The sequence below is a fragment of the Octopus bimaculoides genome, chromosome 7 (assembly GCF_001194135.2).
Source record: "Octopus bimaculoides isolate UCB-OBI-ISO-001 chromosome 7, ASM119413v2, whole genome shotgun sequence".
NCBI classification, from domain to species: Eukaryota; Metazoa; Mollusca; class Cephalopoda; order Octopoda; family Octopodidae; genus Octopus; species Octopus bimaculoides.
The window spans coordinates 48,854,434-48,861,933 of record NC_068987.1 but is presented as its reverse complement, the minus strand read 5'-3'; the positions used below and the strand labels follow the sequence as shown (position 1 = coordinate 48,861,933).

The following is a 7,500-nucleotide window of genomic DNA, read 5'->3' as shown; positions in this document are numbered from 1 at the left end:
CTCTCTCTCTCTCTTTCTCTCTCTCTCTCTCACCACATTTTTTCTCCATAAACTTGTGGAGGCATATATCCAATAACATTTTATGCAAACATTGTATATAATTAACCAAGTTAGCATTTTTGTCAAAATGACCAGAACAAATTTGTTTCCACTTGTTCTCTACATTTTCATGGAAGTATTATGAAAGCTACACATTACTTTCCCATTTTACTAGTACTAGAACCAAAATATTCCAAATCATCATTCTGTAGCACAAGCTTTGAGCAGTTTTCTGTTGTTGATTTATACCAAGTTCCTAGACTGACACCATCTTAGAAAAATTCTTTCAAATTTCAAATACGCTATTATAGTATGAAACACACATGTTAACCATTGAAAAACAATAAAAACTGTTAACTACACTTGATCATTATTTCATATCAAAATTTTCCTCACACTGCTAACTATGATTAGATAGCAGATCGTGCAATAAAAATTTTGACATCCAATAATGAGTGAAGTGAACAGTTTTTGTGTTTTTGAATGATTAATATGGTTTTCATTGTGTAATTGCTTTAGTTTCAACACACAATCTCAGATCAAATCACTTGCCAGACAAGTACATTTCTGAATTTCAAATAAGTTATATTTTTCTGAAAGCCTAACAAAAGAAGAAATAGGATATAAATAATAATAATAATGAAATTACTGTATACAGTGCTCAGGTGCACTACAACTTGTCAAAAGTGCGTATAAAGCCTATGCTGTAATGTACAAATGTCTGGAAAGTGAACAGTGTACGAGTCAGATACATGCTTGTGTGTGTATGGAGGGGAGAAAATCAGGTATAGTGTTGGCGAATCTCAGGAATCATGGAAGTTTTGAAGGATGCAGTGCTCCAACAACTAACAACTGATGCTGGCAGTTTGTTCCATACTTCAGCAACTCTTAGCATGAAAAAGTGTTTACAAAAGTCATAGGAGCTGTGCTGTTTTCTGACTTTGTAAACATGTCCATGGGTGTTAGACAGGTGGAATTTGAAAAGGTGCTCAGAGTTATTGTTAGTAAGATGGGTAATAATTTTATTGGTGTCTGCCAGACGTAGGAGTTTCGATGTATCCATGCCCAGGGAAGTAAGGCTTTCAGAATATAGCAAATGCCTGATGGATGGTATTCTCTTGGTTGCATACCGCTGAACGGTTTCAGACCAGAGATGCAAATTCCAGGTGAGGCCACACCATAGCTATATAAAGCCTCAGATAGATAGCCTGAGAGCAGCTCACAAAGGACTTGGTAAGTGATGCCAAGACACCCTCAGCCTTCTTGGCAATTTTAGCAATGTGTTTTGTCCAACATAAATTGCTGTCAACAATAATGCCCAGGTCACGTTCACAAGAAGACTTTTTGAGATTAGTGTTGTGGAGGGAGTAAATAGACACTGGGTTTTTCCTCCTAAAATGCATGGTGGTACATTTGTCCACAGCCATCTTGAGTTGCCAGTCCATGATCCATTGCTGGATCGTGTCCAGGTCTGATTGCAATAAAGATCTATAGTGTACAGGATCTGTCCTTTTTATTTCGAGGTACAGCTTGATGTCATCTGCATATTTCAGCACTGTGGCATATTCTTTAAGTTGGCATCTATATCATTAATATATGCAACAAATAGAAGGGGGCCAAGAACAGATCCCTGTGGTACACCAGATGTCATCTCATAGGGTGAAGAGTGCTGTCCTAGAACTGTGACAACCTCTTTTTGGCCAATAATAAAGGACTTCAACCAGTTATAGAGATCATCTCTTACACCCATTGCAGAGAGTTTCACGATAAGTCTTTTGTGTGGCACAGAATTAAAAGCCTTAGCAAAGTCAAGGTAAACAACATCCACCCAGGAGCCGCCATCAGTGATTCAGGTAATGTCCTCAAAAAACTCAGTGAATTGATTACAGCAGCTGAAGTTAGGAATAAATCCAAATTGTGATGGCTGGATGAGGCTGTGAAACTTCCAGAAGTTCCAGAGGGTTTCTCTGACACAATATTCTATCAGTTTGGCGATGCAGCTAGTAAGACTGACGGGGCGATAGTTGACAGGCGATGTGCAGTCACCTTTTTTTGAACAGAGGGATAACACTGGCAGTTTTCCACTGCTCTGGAGTATCACCATTGTCAAGACAGAATTGAACGAATAGTGAAAGTTGGATCAGAAGAAAGCACCAACCACGTTTGAGAAGTAGCTATGTAACATCATCGAGACCAGAAGAGGCATAGTTACATTTCTTAAGGTGGCATTGTAGCATTGTTGGTGTAAATTTCATAGTAGTTATAGAGTCCGATGTCAGAGGTGATGGAGATGGAACATTTTGCTTTTCGACAGTAAAGATACCTGCATAGCATCCAGCAATAATTTCTGCACATTCTTTGGGATTGTCAGTAATCTGGACTGTGTGGGGATTGCGAAGGGGACCAACTGGAGTGTGAGTTCTCTGCTTTGAATGTACATACCTCCAGAACACTTTGCTGTCAGGGTTGGTTGCTATGCACTGTTTGAATTCAAGTACTGCCTTTTTTTCACCTGCTTGAGATGGTTGGATGATCTATTGCATTTTTTCCTGTTAATCTCTGATTCTGATTTGTGCATTTTGTATTCCTGTTCAGCATTATGACGTTCTTTCCTGGCAAGTCGGACTGCAGCAGTCTCCCAAATTGCACTATTGAGTGGTTTTTTGTGCTTGCGTGGTACCGATGCTGCACATACCATCCATATTGAATTCAGAATGTTCTGAATTATAGTGTTCACATCTCCATAGACATAAAATTCAAACCAGTTTGGGCGTCGCAGCTCGGTACGATAAGAGTTCCAGTCTGCTTTATTCCAGTCAAAGCAGGCAGTTTGAAGCTTGGTTAAGATAGATATATTAATGTCCAAAATGAAATTCAGAGATATTGCACCTGTTTGGTTATCCAATCTGCACTTCACTGAAGACTTCTACAATGGTACTATAGGGATGGGTATATACTAGAATTAACATTTTCATCATCTTCTGGTTGAGTTTGCTCAGGCATTTTTGACCTGAGCATGCCATCCGTCTCAGTCCTACATTAGTTGAAGGTCTTCAGGGAAGCATGCAATGTCTAGACACTGGATTAAGATATTGATATTCATTAAAGTTTCAGTATCCATTCTTCATTTAGACATTAAATCAATATGATTTGTTGTTCTTATATCTCAGAGAAATCACTTCAGTGCCATTTTAACAGGTTTGGAATTATTTATGGTGGATATCCATTCTTTTCTTTAGCTTGCAGAAGATTCAAGTTTAATACTGCACAATTGTGCTAATCTTAATCACACAGTAACTGTGTTACTTAGCTTTGAGCTTATACCTCTGTATGGTACCTATTTACATTTAAGAGGATTGAATCAATTAGACTTGAATATTTTGAATATTCAGCAAAGAGCCAATGTCAAGAGATGACTCAAGAATCTTAGATATCATTGTTTTGAGTCCTGTTATTTTTAGGGTTCGTAAAATAAGCACCATGGAGGTGCCTGGCTTAGTGGTTAGGGTGTTGCACTCATGATTGTAAGCTTATGGTTTCAAGTCCTAGCCCAGACAATGTATTATGTTTTTGAGCAAAACATTTCATTTCACATTCATCTAATCCATGAAGCTGGCAAAAATGGATGATCCAGCAACAGAATGTCATCTCATCAAGGATTGGGGAAATATACACCACAAAAACCAGGAAACTAACCTTATAACCCTATGGATTGGAAATGTCCTTTTTTTTTTAAATATAGACTAGAAATAGTCTTATAGATAATTAATTTTAGATATCACTGTTTTGAGTCCTGTTATTTTTAAAGTTAGTAAAATAAGTACCTGTTATAGTTTGAGTGATAAACAATTGGATTAAAAATAAATGCCTGCCAGCTCTGACAGATTTTACAGCTGAGTTCCATAATCATTTGGGATATTGGAACACCACTGAAGACTTTGTCTTGTAATGGTTTAGGGATAAATACTCTGAAATGTGTAAACTGTATATTCTACTAGAAATGAGACCCCAAGTTTTCAGAAATAATGTTTGTAAATGATCTGCTCCCTACTCTTGGTAGACTGGTGAACTAAGCTAAACTGAAACAAATGTCATGTTTAAAAACAGCAATATGCCTGCGCTGAATTTGAACTTATAGCTTGTAAGTTTGTTTTCCAATACTTTATCCACCTGACCATTATGCATTCTATAATGCAGTGAAGGAATACAAATCTACATGCTTTGACAAAGAATTCAAACACTGTGTAAAAATTTCAGATTTGACATGAAGAAGAAAAAAAGCTGTACTGAAAACCTAAATGAAATGAAATATCTAATCAAATGAAAATAATTTCCTTAATTTAAAAAAAAAAAGTTATTTTGTCTAATTATTTCTCACTGGAATATACCACCTGTATACTTATACAATTGTCATTCATGACCAAATTTGGTTGTGTACAATACAAAGTTATCTAGCTGGAACTCAATATCAGAAAGAAAATAAGCTAGGGTGTTTACATGCAAGCAAGCTAGCTGCTACCTGTTTAACATAGGCTTGGCTGTTAATTCTATGGGGTGGGGGAACAGTCGCTCAGTATAATCAAAAAGCAAGTATATTTTTGTTGTTTTTTTTCTATTTGATAAGAGAGCTAAGAAAAGGTGTTTGTGTTTTTTTTTTTGCCCTCCCCCTCTCTCTCTCACACACATCTCTGTTTAGTTGAAGGAGAGCTTTCTCTAACCTTCTAGACAGCCTGTTTGCTGCAAGATCTATCACAATATTTACACATTACTAGTTTTAGTTATGTCGTTTCTGTTGTACTCCTTATAGATACCTAGCTATCATCTATCTAGAAGGTGCCTACAGAGGGTTGGGTGGGTATATACATGCACAAAGAGGATTGGGTTGGTGTATAGTAGATAGTGAGAGAGATGAAAGAATTCATTATGCTCTGTGTTATGAAACTCAAAGTGTGACTGACAATATTTTGGTTCTGTGCTGGATAGAAGCACCAGATTGTTAAAATACTTTTATCTCAAAATAACTCATAAGAAGAACTATTTTAAAAAATTACAAGAAACTAGATTATGAAACATTTTTATTTTCTTTCTATATTTATCTTATTTATGTGATTATCATGTGTCAAGCGCTGTAGTAGAAAGAGGTTAACTGCAGACAAATGTACAGGTGTTCTGGATTAATAAATATGATGTGGGCTGCACTAAAACACCACATTATGCTTTTCTATTATGTATTATTTGTGTATTGCTGCCTTATACACTTAGCATTTCATATTTCTACACAACTCTGCATTAGATTGATTTACATATACACCACCATCATTGCCATTATTTGTCTGTCATCCATGCTGGCATGTGTTGGATGGTTTGACAGTATCCAATAAGTTTCAGGGCTGTGTTGAGTTCCAATGTCTGCTTTAACATGGTTTCTATGGCTGGATTGCCCTTTCTAATGCCAACCACTTTCTAGAGTGTACTGGAGCTTTTATTTTTTTTCATGGCACCATCACTAGTGAGGTTACCATGTAGTTTTACGAGAGTAGGATCCCTTCGACTGAATGTAACTATAGTAGAAAGGGAGGCAACTTTATGCTAGATGAGTGGCTAAGAAATGAAAGGAGCCAGAACAGGTTTCTTTCTGTTGTTTTGATACATGTTACTTTGCATTATATAAAAGTGAAAGGCAGTGAGCTGACAGAACCATTAGCATGTCAGACAATATGCTTAGTGGCATTTCATCTATCTTTATGTTCTGAGTTCAAATTTCACTGAGGTCAATTTTGACTTTCATTCTTTTGGGGATCAATGAAATAAATACCAGTCAAGCACAGTGTTCAATGTAATCAACTGGCCTAGTCCCCACCCCATCCCACCACCACATACAAGAAAAAAATTTCAGGCCTAGTGCCTGTAGTAGAAAGAATTATATAAAAGTGTAAGTAATTGGAGAGGAGCTGGAAGAGATGTAAAAATGATGATAGTGATGCCACTTTACACTATACAGCACTAGACATCACTTGATACTGCAGCATGCATACATTAAATGGTATGAAACACATGGTACTATGCAGTGCACCATATCACATTATAATGCAACACACTGCAATGTTACACCTCTCTGCATTAAAACACCTACACCACAAGGTACTCACTCTGTGGGGCATCCACACTATAACACCCAAACCATGAAATCATCCCACAAATAAGGTATTTTATTCGTTGTCTTTGCACATTGGACCACCACATTTTTTTTTATAAATGTCATCACCACCAAAGCTTTGTCAAACAAAGACAAAAACAATGAGCTTCCATACAGTTTCCAAGCTATGTCTATAGTAAACCAAGATGCCATGCCATGTGAAGGAACACAAAGCCATCTGTGCTTCAGTCAAAATAAACTGCAATAAATCTAATTATTGGTCTGATGAGAGCACCAGATACAATGTTTGATGCTACAACAATTATGACCCTATAGTTTCTCCAGCTCAAATCATTCTTATTTTGAAATCACTTTTCATTCTTCCAAAGTAGATTAATAAAATAAACACCTGGCTGTTCCTACTTTCAAAATTTTGGCATTGTTTATCCCTATGTAAGAAGTCATCATTTAACATCCACTTTCCTATACTTGCATGGGTCACATGGAATTCATTTAGGCTGATTTCCTTTGGCTGGATGCCATTTTTGTCACCACCCCTCAACTGTTTCCAAGTAAGGTAATATATCCACGTGGCTAAACATGTTTTCACAAGAGATTGGAAATGAATGATGCTGCTTATATGACAGTGATTCTCATGTACAACTATTACACAATGTCAAGGCACAGAGAGAGACACAAACACACCTATGCAGATGCAGGTACATATATATAAACAGGCTTCTTTCAGTTTCCAACTACCAAATTCACTCACAAGGCTTTGGTTGGCTTAGGGCTATTGTAGAAGACACTTGCCCAAGATAACTTTAATGTGCATAATTTGACCCAGACTATAGAGATAATATTCTTACAGTCTAGTATGTAGCAATGATATGACAAACAACTTTTTGCATTTAGTTTTGTCTTTTACCATTATTATTTTTTTTTAATTCTTCTATTATTTAAAACTAAACAGCAGTAATACATTAGGAGTTAATTCAGTCAACATTATTATATCTAATTATATAAACACTATCAATAATTCTAACAATGTTTGATAAAACTCTGGTAATAAAGAAGCAAAAAGAGAAGTGGGTATACATTATATTCATTTTCTCAAAAATTAGCTCATTGTGTCTTTGTTCTTCCTTCACATTCATTCCTTTCTCACTTTCTCATTTTTGTCATCTTTATCTTCTTTTTTGCTTTCACTTTTACATTGATTTCTCTCAGTGTTCTCTATCGTTCTCACATTCTTTCTGACTCTTAAACTTTTTCTTAAGCTCTCTCTCTCTCTCTCTCTAAATATATATATATATATATATATA

General features: G+C 36.2%; 1 protein-coding gene across 2 annotated transcripts in view; it reads left to right on the top strand.

The window, feature by feature from the left end:
• LOC106868486 (LIM domain-binding protein 3) overlaps positions 1 to 7,500 on the top strand; it is a 366,710-nt gene that overhangs the window by 38,434 nt on the left and 320,776 nt on the right. The window lies entirely within an intron of this gene.